The sequence below is a fragment of the Halichoerus grypus genome, chromosome 2 (genome assembly GCF_964656455.1).
Source record: "Halichoerus grypus chromosome 2, mHalGry1.hap1.1, whole genome shotgun sequence".
In the NCBI taxonomy this organism is placed as follows: Eukaryota; Metazoa; Chordata; class Mammalia; order Carnivora; family Phocidae; genus Halichoerus; species Halichoerus grypus.
In genome coordinates this window covers 203,018,913-203,035,973 of record NC_135713.1, presented here as the reverse complement: position 1 = coordinate 203,035,973, position 17,061 = coordinate 203,018,913, and positions in this window count along the sequence as shown.

Genomic DNA, 17,061 nt, shown 5'->3' with positions numbered 1-17,061 from the left:
CTCTCTTCTTTTCCAGAAGGCGGCGCTGTAGCTCAAGTTTGTAGTTTTCTTTTTTTTTTTTTTTCTTTCTTTCTTTTTTTTTTTTGTATCTGAGAGAGAGAATGGGAGACAGAGAGCATGAGGGGGGAGGATCAGAGGGAGAAGCAGACTCCCCGCTGAGCAGGGAGTCCGATGCGGGACTCGATCCCGGGACTCCAGGATCATGACCTGAGCCGAAGGCAGTTGCTTAACCAACTGAGCCACCCAGGTGCCCCAAGTTTGTAGTTTTCATTTCCCATAGAGTCTGGCCTGTTTTGGGAGTGCACTCCTTCCTTGTTTGCCAGACCTTGCTCTTGCCATGACACTTGGGAATGTGCCCAGGGAGCTGGCTGCAGAGTGGGTAGGGAGGTGTGGGTGTTAAACACAGGGCCTTTAGGGTTCCCACAGTCCAGGCAGGAGGTTCCTTGGGTGAGGTTTTCTCATCAGCTCACTCGCAGAGTTTCCTGTTGGAGTCCTGAATGCAGTCAAGCAAGAACCAAATCCCTTTCATGCCCTTTGATACTCTAATCTGCTTCTTTCCTGGTTTCTTCCCTCACTCCTGTCATGGAGAACCTGCTTCAAAAGTCTGGTTGCTGCTGTGGGGAAATGTTTTTTTCCAGTAAGTGTCCCACACAGCTGGGGAAGCCAGGCACTCACTCACCCTCTCCCTTTTCCCCTCGAGAGAGGTCACGGCAGGCTAGTTCAGCTTGACTGCTGTGATGCCTTGGGGTGGGGTGGGTGAGGTTATGCTGGCAAAGTTCCTCTTACCCTCTTCAATGGGTCCAAACTTGTATTTTTTTTTCCTCCAGTGGAGTGCTGGCATCTGTGCTTGGGAAAACTGGACTTCTACAAAGGTTATCTCATCTGTGGGTATCTGCCCACTAGTACTCTCCAGATGTTCCCCAACTGCAGCTGGGGAGGGTGAGGGCCAGTTTATTGGCTACTGCTGGTTCTGCAGCTCTTACCAAGATCTGTCTACCTATTACCCATTGCACAGGTGGACAAGACTCCTCCTAGGTCTCTTGGTGTATGGTACTGGATTTCACAACTTCCACAGAGGCACTATTGTTTTTGGACAGATGTCAATTTTTAGTTGTTAAAAGAGGGGATAAAGGGGCACCTTGGTGGCTCAGTTGGTTGAGGGTCTGACTTTGGCTCAGATAATGATCTTGGGGTGCTGGGATGGAGTCCCATGTTGGGGTCCCCACTCTGTGGGGAGTCTGGTTTTCCCTCTTCCTCTTCCTCTGCTCCATCCCTGCTTGTGCTCTCTCTCTCTCTCAAATGGATAAATAAAATCTTAAAAAAAAAGGGGGGGGTGGAGATAAAAAGGAGGGATGTCATATGTCACCATAATGCCCTATCTCATTTCTTTTTATCACTGAATGATATTCCTTTGTATGATGGACCACAGGTTGTTTATCTATTCACCTACTGAAGGACATCTTGATTGCTTCCAAGTTTTGGCAATTATGAATAAAACCGCTATAAACATTTGTGTTTAAGGTGCTCTTTTAACACTCCAAGGAGACTCTATAACCAGCACCCAGTGGGGCACACTGATTTCCTCTCCATGGCCACAGTGCTTTTGGGGGTTTTTAGGGTTCCCACAGTCCAGGCAGGAGGTTCCTTGGGTGAGGTTTTCTCATCAGCTCACTCGCAGAGTTTCCTGTTGGAGTCCTGAATGCAGTCAAGCAAGAACCGAAGGAAATTGCCATATGATTGTTTTCTAGCACTTGCTTGCCTAACACTTGTTTCTCAGTTTCTTCCTTAAAAAAAAAGGCAGCAGAATAAAAAATGATTGGGGTTGTGAATGGAAGCCACAATGATACGAGACAGGCATGAAAGCAGAAGTAAGAGAATATAGTCCTGGTCTCTGTGGGGTTGGCCCAGACAGAGTTTAACATGGCTGGGCTGTGTAGAGAGAAGAAGTAAGTTTTGTGGTCAGAACCATGAACCTGTTTGCGGCCATCTTCCTTCCTCTCTCTTCCAAGCGCCTGGGGGCAAAAGTGCTGATGGAGATGTGAGTAAAAATGTTGAGTATCAGGGGGAACAATTGAAATGGCAAAGACTTTCTGTTTATTTCTGTAGCCATTCATATTGCTTAGTAGAGGAACTGAAAAAATCACCTATGTTATTCCAGAGGTTGTTAATTCCAACCATCCTCACCTGCATATAGCATTTAAAAAATTTTTATTTTGACCTTCATGGTATTCCTTGTGTTCCACAAATAAGTGAAACCATATGATAATTGGCTTTCTCTGCTTGACTTACTTCACTTAGCATAATCTCCTCCAGTCCCATCCATGTTGATGCGAAACCTGTGTATTCATCCTTTCTGAAGGCTGAGTAATATTCCATTGTATATATGGACCACATCTTCTTTATCCATTCATCAGTTGAAGGGCATCTCGGCTCTTTCCACAGTTTGGTTGTTGCGGACATTGCTGCTGTGAACATTGGGGTGCATATGGCCCTTCTTTTCACTACATCTGTATCTTTGGGGTAAATACCCAGGAGTGCAATTGCTGGGTCATAGGGTAGCTCTATTTTTAATTTTTTGAGGCACCTCCACACTGTTTTCCAAAGTGGCTGTACCAACTTGCATTCCCACCAACAGCGTAAGAGGGTTCCCCTTTCTCCACAACCTCTCCAACATTTGTTGTTTCTTGCCTTGTCAATTTTTGCCATTCTAACTGGTGTAAGGTGGTATCTCCATGTGGTTTTGATTTGAATTTCCCTGATGGCTAATGATGATGAACATTTTTTCATGTGTCTGTTAGCCTTTGTATGTCTTCTTCGGAGAAGTGTCTGTTCATGTCTTCTGCCCGTTTTTTGGCTTGATTATTTGTTTTTTGGGTGTTGAGTTTGAGAAGTTCTTTATAGATCTTGGATACCAGCCCTTTATCTGTAGTGTCGTTTGCAAATATCTTCTCCCATTCTGTGGGTTGCCTCTTTGTTTTATTGATTGTTTCCTTTGCTGTGCAGAAGTTTTTATCTTGATAAAGTCCCAAAAGTTCATTTTTGCTTTTGTATCACTAGCCTTTGGAGATGTATCTTGAGAGAAGTTGCTGTGGCCGATGTCAAAGAGGTTACTGCCTATGTTCTCCTCTAGGATTTTGATGGATTCCTGTCTCACATTGAGGTCTTTCATCCATTTTGAGTTTATCTTTGTGTATGGTGTTAGAGAATGGTCGAGTTTCATTCTTCTGTATATAGCTGTCCAATTTTCCCAGCACCATTTATTGAAGAGACTGTCTTTTTTCCATTGCATGTTTTTTCCTGCTTTGTCGAAGATTATTTGACCATAGAGTTGAGGGTCCATATCTGGGCTCTCTATTCTGTTCCATTGATCTATATGTCTGTTTTTGTGCCAGTACCATGCTGTCATGGTGATCACTGTTTTGTAATATAGCTTGAAATCAGGCAATGTGATGCCCCCAGCTTTGTTTTTCTTTTTCAACATTTCCTTGGCAATTCGGGATCTTTTCTGATTCCATACAAATTTTAGGATTGTTTGTTCCAGCACTTTGAAAAATGTCATTGGAATTTTGATCGGAATGGCATTGAAGGTATAGATTGCTCTGGGTAGCATAGACATTTTAACAATGTTTATTCTTCCGATCCATGAGCATGGAATATTTTTCCATCTTTTTGTGTCTTCTTCAATTTCTTTCATGAATGTTCTGTAGTTCCTAAAGTATAGATCCTTTACCTCTTTGGTTAGGTTTATTCCAAGATATCTTATGGTTTTTGGTGCTATTGTAAATGGAATTGTTTTCTTCATTGGCTCCTCTTCCTCGGTCAACTCTTTAATACCAAGGTCTTCCAGTATCCCTGTCTTCTTCTTGGTCTGCAGCAGAGGTTCTCTTGGACATCCTGGTCGTTCTGACACATGCTTCAGTGGGAGAATGTGCTTTTCCAACCCTGGATGGATTTTCATCCATTCTGTTTGTCTCACTAAGCCCCTCTGTCAAACTCTCCAGGCAACATATCCACCTTCTACTTCTCTCTTGAACATCCACCAGGACTTCTTCACACCACTGCTCCTGAAGCCCCTCCAGCTCCCCATGTCCCAGACCACACTTCTCACTTCCTTCCCAGCCTCTTCCCTGCAGCCTCCTTGACTCAGTTCATGGTGTCCTCAGCCCCATCTTTACGAAAGCTAGACACCTTAGATTCTTTTTTTGGCTTCTTATCCTTCACCTCCACTGGGTCAAAAGTCCTGTCAATTCTACCTTTATTTAATAACTCAATTTTTTTTGTCAATTCTCATAACCACTCTTGTGAGTGGGATTTTTATTACCAGCCTCTCCTCTTTCCAGTCCACCCCACATACCTCTGCAGGAGAGGTCTCTTTCTAAACCTCATCCTGATCAATCATTCCTTTGCTCAAAAACTTTCAGGGGTTACTTGCACCTTAGGGTGCAGTTTGAGGCTCCCCATGACCAATTCCTCTGCTAACCTCTGTAGCTTTATCACTCCCCACTCCCATGGCAGCCCGTGCTCCAGTCATGATGGATTGACCAACCTCTCATATTCTCCTTCTGGTTTCTTCTAAGTGCTTGATCTGGCTCTTCTGGCTGTAAAAATATTTTCCTCTTCTAAGACCTAGTCAGCATCTCCTCCTCTGGGAAGCCTCCCCTGATCTGTTCAGCCATCGACGGTCATGCCCATCCTCTGGGTTTTCCTCACTCTTAGCACATTGTGTTATGGTTGGTTGTCTAAGTCCCACTGGGGCTGGGGGCTGCCCTGTTCATCTTTGCATTCCCCCATCCTTGGTACTGGGCCTACCCTAAGGTAGATATTTTGCAGTTTGTTTGATTGTTGCTGAGTGAGGCACATCTTAAGACTAGGTACTTCTACAGGCATTTCTTTCTTCTTTCTTTTTTTTTTTTCAAGATTTTATATTATTTATTTGACAGAGAGTGAGAGAGCACAGGCAGGGGGAGTGGCAGACAGAGGGAGAGGGAGAAGCCAGCTCCCTGCTGAGTGGAGAGCCCAACACGGGGCTCGATCCCAGGACCCCAGGATCATGACCTGAGCCGAAGGCAGATGCTCAACCGACTGAGCCACCCAGGTGCCCCTCTACAGGCATTTCTTTGTTGCATCTTTGCTACACAAATCAAAGCCCAGTCTCTTGGTAACCTGTTGACAAGCAAGTGGGATATAACAGCACACATTAATATTGGTCTGCTTTTGACAAATTTCACTCCTTTGACCTTGAAGTGAGTTTTTCAATGAATTATAGCATCAAAGGAAAACATTCTCGGCCAAACAAAGAATCAAGAAGGGACCTTCATTGGGAAATTTACCACAAATGACACAAAAACAGATGTTAGATGGAAAAGCAGCTTCAAAACAAATTTCCATGGAAGACCAAAAGCTTAAAGGTGATTGTTGAGAAGCTTCTATCCTGGAGCCTGTCTGTGCTGACCAAATGGTTCATTTTTTTTTAAGATTTTATTTATTTATTTGACAGAGAGAGACACAGCGAGAGAGGGAACACAAGTAGGGGGAGTTGGAGAGGGAGAAGCAGGCTTCCTGTGGAGCAGGGGCTTGATCCCAGGACCCTGGGATCATGACCTGAGCTGAAGGCAGATGCTTAACGACTGAGCCACCCAGGCGCCCCTGGTTCATGGGTTTATTGGGAGGAAAAAATCAGACAATAGACAGAAGTGCTTTGAAAAGTCAAAAGTGCCATCCTAATGGAAGTCATTATCCGACGAGTGGTTTGTAGACTCTTTTTCCGGAATGTGGTGTAGCCTCAGTTACTTTGTGGCCTTCAATTGGCAGAGAGAGGGGTAGAAAAGTGTCTTTGAAATGGATGTTTCCCTGGTCTACTTTTAGCATCTTTCTCACCTGGTAGACTTCTTCTGTGGCTCTAAATGGACCAGTTATTAAAATGATTGTGGGTTAGGGATCACACTAGACCCTGAGGAAGAAACAGAGGAACAGATGAGCCGCTCATCACCTGTCCCCATGTCCCTCCCACAGGTCCCTGCTCATCAGCCTTTCCTCCCTGCTTCTGCTCCTGCTGAAAGTGTCTCTAATCCTGAACCTGCTCTGTGTTATGATCTGGGTGAAGTGGCTTCAGAAAGGTGGCTGAGGGGAGTTGGAACAAAGACCTCTATTTTTTGTCTACAACCGCCTCTGATGCCAGTTATTTAGAGGAACCAAATTTTTGACCCTCAGCACTCAGTCCTTTCTGATGGGCTTAAGAGGATAATCAGAGCTGATGGCTCTTCTATACCTCTGGCCTCTGATGAGTGACCAACATCAAACCACCACCAGATTGTGCTTGAGGCAGTGGTACCACTCCCCAAATGGACAATGATGTAGGATGATGCTGGTCTAAGACTCTAAGGCTCTGCTTGATCAAACCAACATGAACCCTAAACTGGAGATTTCTATTTATCTCCCCAGGGCTCAAGATCTGGAACCATTTCCTATTCCAGGAAGCTGTCTGGGGCAGCAGTCCTGCTTACCTGATCTGCCTTTACTATTGTTTATGCATTTATCAGTTGGTCTCCCTTCTTTGTATCTAAATGTTGGTGTTTCTAAATGTTGGTAGAATAAACTCACAAGAGCACTGTCTTACTTCTGAGTCCCTAGAACCTATCTAGTGCCTGGAACATGGCAGGCACTGAAAGAATGAATACTCATTCAATGACAGGATAAATGAATCATGCTGTTGCTCTTTCCTAAAGGCTGTAGACACAGGAGGGAGGTGGTCAGAGATCCATGACTGGTACTGAATCTCACATTGACTGTAAGAGTGGAGGGTGTAGATACATGAGTACTGGATGTGACCCATGGGATCAGTCTTACAGAAGAATTAGCTGCCATGCTTTCTCAATGAAGACTAAAGGCTTTACCAAGATCTATGAAAACTGCGTCTCCCTTGCCCTTTACTAGCTTACGGGGGTGATGGCAGTGAGACCCCACTTACACTTCATTCTTGGCACTAGACTCCCATCCCTGTCAAAGCTTCTGGGAGTGACTGGGGGGTGTCTCAGGGATGGTTAGCACAGAGCCTGGGCCATCTTCTATTCCTGCTCACTGAAGTCATCTGCCATGGCAGCTGGCATACCCCTGAACACCAGTGTCAGTGTCTCCAGGTGAGCTCAGATCTACTGGCTCTTGGGGCCCCAGAGTGGCCATGCTGTGTCCTTCTTCCTGTTTTTGGATCACACTTTGACATGAGGCCCTGAGGCTGTGTCACTTGTCCCTCCCTATGTCACAGAGGACTGGTGAGGACAGATTTATCAGCTGCTACCTGTAGCTACCTTCCTCACAGGCTAGGCCCAAGCTCAGGTGCAGGAAGAAGGGCTTTGAGAGATCCCTGGCTATCATCCCCTTCCCCTGCTTCTTCTGATCTCAAGCTCTTTTCTCCAATGTAGATGGACCCTTGGAGTCCACCTGGAGTCTGTCTGCTTTCTGGTTCATCAGACATGGCTGGGCATGTCTCTGGACAGTCTAAGCTGGGACACCTGTCATGTTTATATGAAGTGGTCGGGTGACTAATGTCGGGATGACCTGTTTCTATAGGGCAACTAGTGTCTCAAACTAATTCTGTGGGCATGCTTGGGGGTCATTGTACCATTTCACACGGTTTTGGAAGGCAATTATCAGGTGGATGTTGAGCCCTGCCTCTGGTTGCCAGGTAAATGGACATTCATTCATTCATGTATTCATGCAGCACATGTTTACTGAGCACCTGTCATGAGTCAGTCACTATACTAAATGCTGGGACTATTAAGATGAATCATACATGATACCTGTTCTGGAAGGGGTCTTATTGGAGAGGAGACATAACCTCACTCTCCAACTTCTGGTGGGGTTCAGTTAATGGGCAGTGGGAGGTAGAAGGGCAGAAAGAAAGGTATTTCTCTGTTGGGTTGGGACTGTCTGTGTCCCTCCACCAAGGGCCTCAGCTCCTGCCAGGTGGTCCTTCCCTAACTGCCGGGAGGTCTATGTAAGGGCTCTGTTGGGTTCTGGTTTTTATCCCCTCTCCTCCTCCTTTAGACTTAGAGGTGGTAAAGGCTCTCTGCTGCTGCTAGCCCTGGGTTTATTCTCTATCTTTTGTTGATTTCCCTTAACTCATTCCTGTACCATCATAAATATTCCCCTCATTAAGTTATCCTCAATTATACCATCTTGCTTGCGCCATCTATCTGCTACCAGGATCCTGGCTGATGCGCCATTTTCTTATTCATCTGTGTATCCACAGAGGCTGGTACCCAGCAGATGCTCATTAAATGATTGTTAAATTAATAATAATATAACGTGTTAAGGTCCATGTCAGCAGTTTTAATAAGGCTTGTTCTGCGAATGTCCAACTTCCAGTCCAACTCCAGAAATATCTGCTTGGTCAGTACATTTGAGGACACAGTGTTAAATAAAAATGTGACTTGTCTGTTTTGGGAAAGCTGTGGGATTCTTTGTAGAAGTTGGGTGCCCTGTGAAGCTAATTATTAAGGGAGTCAAAGCCACAGCATTTCTGTCACTATTAATAACTTTCCTTCCTGTTTTCTTTTAAACAACTGTATTTTACCAAAGTTTGGGAAACTGAAATGTAGAAAAAAGAGACATAAGGAAGCAGTAAGAAAATAAGGAAGCAGTAAGAAAAATGGAAGCTATTTCAGTCCAGCTGACGTAGATGCTCTCTAAATTTTGGCAGCTGAGGCACAGAGAACAGTGAGACTCTACAATGCTCTGGCTCTGCTCCTCCGTGTCCCAGGGTGGTGGTGGGAGGCCAGTTCCAGCATGAGGAGCAGGCCTGTTGGGCTGGAGCAGGGGAGGTGGAGGGAGCAGGGCCTCACTAGGGAGAGAACAAGGGAATCAGAGGGATGCCCAGCATTCAGGCTCCAACTCCAGATGGTCGGTGGTTCTGCTGAAGGCAATCCGGAGACTCAAGCAAAGCCAAAGTTCTGTTCCATCCTGATCTGGAAAGTTTCTAGCTTTGCCCTTTGGGGGGAAAAATTCTTAACCTCTCTGGGCTTCTCTTCACTTTCTCACCTGTAAAGTGGGTGTGCGAGGGTGTGAACTTTCACTGCTGATAGGTGTCTGGGGCCCCTGAGCTGGTCTTGCTCACTCCGTGGTGGAGGGGAGGCCAGGAGTGACAGAAGGCTTTTGCCTTCATTCTGTGGGTCGTAGAGCCTCTAGAAGAAGTACTGAATACTGATTCCAGCAGGGGAAATAGTGTTCTGACTTCCCTCCCCCCTACTTTTTAAAATTAATTTTTTTTTTTTTTTCTGGTGCAGAGACACATGAAACACAAGCACAGCTTCCACCCATGCTGAGGTCTGGTTTTAACTTTGGTCTTGTGTGCTGTGAGGTTTTTCCCTTATTGAGTTACAGAGAAAGGCACATCTGAGGGAACAGGGAAGGGCTTCCTAAGCCCACGATGTAACTGAGCCAATGTGTTTGCTCCTGGGTGAACAGAAACTACACCAGGTTGAGTTGTGGCACAAAGAAAATTTTATTTGCAGCAAATAAGCAAATTTGCATAGACAATGGCTTCCAAAGCCATGAGTCCCCAAGAGAGGGTGAACTAGTTCCTTTTGTTCAGGGTTAGGAAGACTATTCAGAAAGGGAAGCCTTGCCATCCTAGTAGAGGTGGGTATGAGGTCATGCATGAACCTTAAGGAAACCTGTCTATGCATACATAGTATGTTATGGAAATGAGGCTGAGGCTCCTCCCTGGGTGGAGATTTTGGTATTATAATGAGGTAAAGGTAATGGTAGGTCATTCTAGGGGGTCACTCCATGGTCCATGAGTTGGGGAGGGGTGGTTAGCTCAAAAGGTCTGGGTGGTCTGGGCCTGCGGGAGGGAGGTCTTTTCAGGGCAGTGGCTGTCATCTGAAGGGTGGTTTTGGGTTTCCTTTGCCTAAGTTAAAAGGAAAGCCAGAAAGAAGTGCTTAAGGAAAAATGTAAGGCCAAGTTTAGTGAGTCCAAGCAGGTGGGCAGTAAAGGTCAGGTCTTGGGGTCTGATTGGTAACAAAGGGGCTCTAAGTCAGGGTTGGCCCATGGTCTTCCTTGTCCCTCGAGCAGACTTGTGTGTCTCTTACAGGAAACAGGTGGCCTCGGCCTACCCTGCTTGAGAGCAGTGGCCATGGTCCGAGTCTCCTCTGCTTGTCAGAAGAAAACAGCTCCACTCAGGAATGCTGTCAGCTGATTTTCCAAGTGTCCCCTGTCACCCAGCCTCTTAACTTGACAGAAGAGCTGCATTTGCTGTGGTATGTCTCACTTCCCCTCTGGTGACATGCAAAAATTTCTTCCTGTGCTTGTTTCCTGAGGATGAGGAGGGGGTGGGGGTGGGGCTGGTGTGTGTCTCCACGCCAGGCCACATGGGCTAGAGCTCCATGTGTTCCCTCCACCTTGTATGTGGCCGTGTGTCTCAGTGAGTTCAGGCAACTTAACGAAGCAGTACCGACTGGGTGGCTTATGAACGAACAGCTATTCCTCATGGTTCTGGAGGCTGGAAATCCAAGATCAGGGAGCCAGCACAGCCGGGTTCTGGTGAGGGCCCGCTGCCTGGCTTGCAGATATCTGGTCGACCTCTCTTTGTATCCATACATGGCAGAAAAGGAGCGAACGGGCTCTCTGGCCTCTTATGAGGGTATGATCCCATTCATGAGGGCTCCACCTTCCAACCTGCTCCCCCCTCAGACACCCTTCCATCACACTGGGATTAGGGTTTCAGTGTATAAGTCTGAAGGCTGGGAAAGTCACAGACATTCAGTCTGAGTTGCAGGATGCCATAACAAAGCACCACAGCCAGCGCAGCTTAAATGACAGAATTTGACTTTCTCACAGTTCTGAGGCTGGAAGTCTGAGATCAAGGTGTCCGCAGCGTGGGTTTCTCCTGAGGCCTCGGCGGGCCCTGGCTTGTAGACACCATCTTTACCCTGTGTCTTCACACTGTCTTTCCTCTCTGTGTATTCACTTCCTAATCTCTTCTTATAATGACACTAGTCACAATGGATTAGGACCCACCCTGATGATCTCATTTTACCCCAATCACTTCTTTATTTTTTTTGAAGATTGATTTATTTATTTTAGTGAGAGCAAGAGAGAGTAGGGGGAGGGGCAGAGGGAGAGGGAGAGAGAGAATCTCAAGCAGAATCTCCACTTCGCTGAGCCCCGACATGGGGCTCAATATCACAAACCTGAGATCATGACTTGAGCCAAAATCAAGAGTTGGACACTTAACTGAGTGAGCCACCAAGATGTCCCTCCCCCACCCTCCCCACCAAATCACCTCTTTTTTTTTTTTTTAAAGATTTTATTTATTTATTTGAGACAGAGAGAATGAGAGAGAGAGAGAGCACATGAGAGGGGGGAGGGTCAGAGGGAGAAGCAGGCTCCCCACCGAGCAGGGAGCCCGATGCGGGACTCGATCCAGGGACTCCAGGATCATGACCTGAGCTGAAGGCAGTCGCTTAACCAACTGAGCCACCCAGGCGCCCCCCAAATCACCTCTTTAAAGACTATCTCCAAACGTAGTCACATTCTGATGCCCTGGGGGTTAGGTCTTCCACATATGAATTCTGGGGGGATACAACTCAGCCAGTAACAACAGTCCACGCATGTGCCCATTGTGTTTGTCCCTAACAACAGCTTTCTTCTCTGGAATTCCTTCCCCATTTCCTGTCTTGTCTGGAGAGACCCTGGGTGGTGAGGATGAGCACACATCCCCCTTTTTTTTTTATGCCTATTAAGGTGATGTGATGGTTACTAGTCTCCCCTGCCACCTTCAATGACTTGACTTTTATTTATTTATTTATTTTTAAGATTTTATTTATTTGACAGAGAGAGACACAGTGAGAGAGGGAACACAAGCAGGGGGAGTGGGAGAGGGAGAAGCAGGCCTCCCGTCGAGCAGGGAGCCCGATGTGGGGCTCGATCCCAGGACCCCGGGATCATGACCTGAGCCGAAGGCAGACGCCCAACGACTGAGCCACCCAGGCGCCCCTAATGACTTGACTTTTAGACAACAAACAGCAGTGCAAAGACTTGGCTCTGCTTCTGGCTCTGCAGTCTTGCAGCCGTGGGATCTGGGGCAAAAGTGCACGCTTCTCTAGTGTGGTCCCCCTGTAAACCGGCAGTTCCACTAACATGAGCCTCTAATTGTGATTCATGTTGTGTTATAGCAAGGAAGAAAAACTTTGATATTTATTGAATGGATTTCTTTGATTAAAGATGTAGTTTTGTGTAAAAAATGAGGCAGCGTCTAAACTGGTGTTAAATTATTAGAAAAACATATTTATGTATAAAAGCTAATTTTTGTGATCCTCTAAAATAAAGACCTTCCCAAGAAAGCCTGGGAAAGCGAGTGCTGAATATGTATGGTCACACACCTGAAGTCAGCCCAGAGGGGCATTTTTTTCTATGGGAGCTAAGTTTGCAAGTCAAAAGAGGGCAGAGAGGTCTTTTTCCATGAATTCATTGTTTGAGGCTGGAAATTGGGCTTTGAGCCCTGTTTTCAATCTCCTTTAATTTCAGTGTGTTGCTCGTGCTATAAAGAAGCAGTCCCCAGATGGAGTCTTACGTTAAGCTCCCGCCAAAACTTAATAGCTAACCTAACAGCAGCGTCCGGCTTTCCCAGGAGGCGAATTCTAAGCCGATCAGTCTGAGATTTTGAGGGAATCTGCTTGATAAGAGCCCCTGCTCTTCCCTCTAAGGGAAGGTGACCTCGCCTGGGACAATCCTTATTTTCTTTTGCTAGTAACTTCCTTGCCCCACCCTCCTTCCTAAAAAACTTTCCATTTTGTACAGCTCTCAGGAGCATTTCTCTACTTGCTAGATGGGATGCTACCTGATTTGTAGAGGCCACTTTTAGGCAACAGGCTTGAGCACTGGAACCTGAGCAAGGCAGGAGGGCCCACAGTGACCTGAGGCAAACAGGCTCATGAAGCGACCCACCTCAAAATAGCCATAGGCCCTCCCCTCCCAGTTACAACCAGGCACAGTTCCTAAGATTACCAGAAAGGGGAAAATTCCATACATTCCATAACTTCGCACTCCACCCTGTAACTGCGGCCACTCACCACTGCCTTGTGGCCGACAGCCTCTCCTTTGCGCCCTGGCAGTGTATTCAATAAACTTCTCTTTTGTTCTGCCTTGGGGGGAATTGTTTCATGCCGGGCCGCCCCACATGATTCATGATAATAATGATTTGGGGCCAGAGCTAACGGTCATGAAAGAATTCTTGAGATGTTTTTGTGCCAAAAGGTGCTTTTATTATAGCACAGGGACAGGACCTGTGTGCAGAAAGAGCCGGCCTGGGCTTGTGAGGAGTGACTGATTATATACTTTTAGTTAGTGGGGGTTAGGGAATAGCGTAGGTCTCTAAGGAATGTGTGCATTTAGAAGCAAAGTCTCCAGAACCTTGAGGGGCTATTTACCACTGTCTCAGAAAACATCAGTGATGAGAGCCTTCAGATGTACATCGGTGGGCCATATGTTTGAAAGATGGCTGCTAATGTATGTCTTGTAGGGGGGTGTTTTTGGTTATCAGAGGGAAGAGACACTAACAAGAGCAAAGCTATAAAACATTAAAGGAAGTCCTGGAGGGAGCTGTAGAGTGTCACAGTCTTTATGCCTCAGGCTACCTTGCCTGGAGGCTACGAGCTGCAACAAAGTTTCAGCCTTTGCTACTTTTTCTCCCACCACTAATAATAAGTAATAATAAAACCTGTTAGATCTTCTAATGTACTCAGTTGAATTTTTGTTTTTTAACACTTGTTTAATGCAAAATAATCTTATCCCACTGGCAGAGCTTTCTTTTGTCTCTCCCAAACCATTTCCAGGCTGCTCTCTTCCCTCGCATTCTGCCTTCAGTTCATTAAACCCCATTAAGCAGCAGACGTTAGGCCAGGTACTGGAGACGCTGGGAGTGAACCAGGCAGGACCCTGGTCAGTGCAGTGCAGGCTGCAGACGACACCACGTGGACCGACAGGACCCCCAGCTTCATGCTGGAATGTGTGTGGACCTGTGGAAGTACACAGAACACCATCTGGGCCAGCCAGCACTCCCAGGAGGCTGTCTGAACTCTGATGGGTGAAGCTGTGTGTTCTGGCTCTCCACTGGGCTTCCACAGCTTAGCTCCCTGGCTGGGAGGGTCTCAGTTCCTAGCAGCTACTCCCCCAAAGCTGCCTGTGCTGCCCTGGGCAGACAGGGGCCCCTATTTTCTCTGTGGTTTGGCTGGAGGTCGAGAAGTTACTGTCTAAGCTTCTATTTTGCTAGGCTGACCCTTTCCTGGTTCTTTGGCAAGAGAGATGGCTTTTGTGGAGACTTTTTTCTCTACCCCCCTACGCCTGTTAATATTTCCCAGTTGCTGGCTTCTCTAGTCTGGGATATTTCCAAGTTTGGGATATATGAAGCAAAAAGAAAATCCTGACTCCCAAGGCCCCTTGCCAGTCTAATTCCTCTCCACCTTTGTGAACCTTCTTATTTTTATTTTAAGTGTCAAATCCAGGGTTTAGTTGTCCTTAGTGGGAGGGATAGGGAAAAAGACTGACTATCTTCCTGGGAGTAGAAGTGCTTTTTTTTTTTTTAGAGAGAGGAAGACAGAGATGGGGGGGGGGGGAGACAGAGGGAGAGGGAGAGAGAGAATCCCAAGCAGGTTCCATGCCCAGTGAGGAGCCTGACTTGGGATCGATCTCATGACCCTGAGATCATGACCTGAGCTGATATCAGGAGTCAGATGTTTAACCCACTAAGCCACCCAGGTGCCCTGAAGTGCATGTTTTTAAGGGCCTGGCATAGAAATGGCTTACTTTGTTTCTGATGACATTCCACTACAGAGCCTCTGTCTCATGATTCCTCTGGATGTGGATTGAAGTGAGTTTCACCACTTCCAGGCCTGGCCATAAGACGTCTGTGCAATACCCACACACACACACTCTGCATGGTAAAAATAGGGACCAGTATTGAAGCTGTTGGCATCACATGCTGGAAAGAGTCTAGATCCTTCCACTTCGAGATCTCCCTGACTTTCCTTAGAGTATGAAGTAAGCGAGAAATAAACCTTTATCATATTGAGCCTCTGAGACTTTAGGGCTGCTTGTTACAGCAGCTAACATTACTTATCCAGACCAGTACATCATGTCTCTTCTCTTTTCTTCACTTTCTCCCTTAACCAGGTTGGACCTCAAGGTTCATCACTTGAACTATGCTCTATGCAGTGTTTATCATGTTACCCCCTTGTCCTTCTGCTGCACATATCCCAAACCATTCATTCTCCATCACTTCAGACACACTTTCTCTGTCTTATTCTGGGGCAACTGAGTGCTGCCAGGTAAAATTCAGTGATGCTGCCAGTTAGTGCCACCCCATCAGTGTCAATTCACTGGACTCTCAGCAGCCTTTAGCCATCCTTAGACATGACCGTTGATCAGTCCCCTCTCCCATTCTCTCTAGCCACTATCCCAAAACTTTACTCATTCTCTATTCCCCATTTCAATTCCTTGCTTCTCCTTAGAGTGGAAAAATCTTCAGAGAGGTGTAAGCTTCTGGTGTAAGCCTTCTGTCCTCTCTCTTAGAAGATTCTCTATATGCCTCCTATATTTTCTATATCCCCATCTTCCCCTTCTTTTCTCTAGTCTGGAGAGAGATTACCTTTCTACCTCTTGAAGCATGTGAGTTTCCTAGGGTTGCCATAATAAAGTACCTTGAACTGAGTGGCTTACATAAGCAGAAATCTATTGTCTCATAGTTCTGGAGGACTGAAGTCCAAGATCCAGGTGTCAGCATGGTTGGTTCTTTCTGAGGGTTTCTGGTGGTTTGCTGGTCATCTTAGGCATTCCCGATCTCTGCTTTATCTTCACGTGGTGTTCTCCCTGGGTGCATCTCAGAGTTCAGATGTCCCCTCAGCTCTTTTCTCCAACACTGGCTTCTCCATCTGTGTCTGTAGCCTGATGAATTGCACCAGCCTCTGTCAAAGACAGAAGAATATTATCAATTGCATTTGAGAAGCACCCAGTGATCAAGTACTGGGGATTCTGCCACATCTCTGCCAGCTGTGCCCTCCACACTCCACCAGGGATAGTCATATTCTGCTTAGGAAGTTGCAAAGGATCCCATTGGTCTTCCTGCTTCTACTCTTATGGTCTTCTACTCCATCCTCCATGCCCTCCTTCCCAGATGCAGCTCTCGGGTTTTTTTAATGTACAGTTCTTTTGTGTGTAGGGGTTAAATATACATATAATGTTTATCAAAATATACATATAATGTTTATCATCTTTACCATTTTAAGTGTATAGTTCAGTGGCATTAAATATATACACATTGCTGTACAGCCCTCACCACCTTCCACTGCCAGAACTCTTTTCATCTTGTGAAGCTGGAACTCTGTCCCTATTAAACATTAGCTCACCATTCTCCTCCGTCCCCAGCCCCTGGCACCCACCGTTCTGCTTTCTGTCTCTATGACTGGTGACTATTCTAAGTACCTCATATAAATGGAATCATACAGTATTTGTCTTTTCGTGACTGGCTTATTTCACATAGTGTAGTGTCTTCGAGGCTCATCCATGTTCTAACATATTGCAGGACTTCTTTCCTTTCAAACACTGGATAATTCCATCATATGTGTATGCCACATTTTGCTTATCCATTCATCTGTCAATGGACACTTGGGTTACTTCCATGTTTTATCTATTGTGAATAATGCTGCTGTGAACACATCCGTACAAATATCTCCCTGAGACTCTGCTTTCAATTCTTTTGGGTATATACCCAGGACTGGAATTGCTGAATCATATGGTCATTCTATTTTTGGTTTTTTGAAGAATCATCAAACTGCTTTCCTCAGTGATTGCATCATTTTGCATTCCCATCAACAGTGCACCAGGGTTCCACTTTTTCCACATCCTTGCCAACACTTGTTTTCTGTTTTTTTGGGTAGTAGCCATCCTAATGGGCATGAGGTTGGGTCTTATAGTTTTGATTTGCATTTCCCTAATGATTAGTGATTTTATATGCTATTGGTCAATTGAATATTGTTGGAGAAATGTCTACTTAAGTCCTCTGCTTGT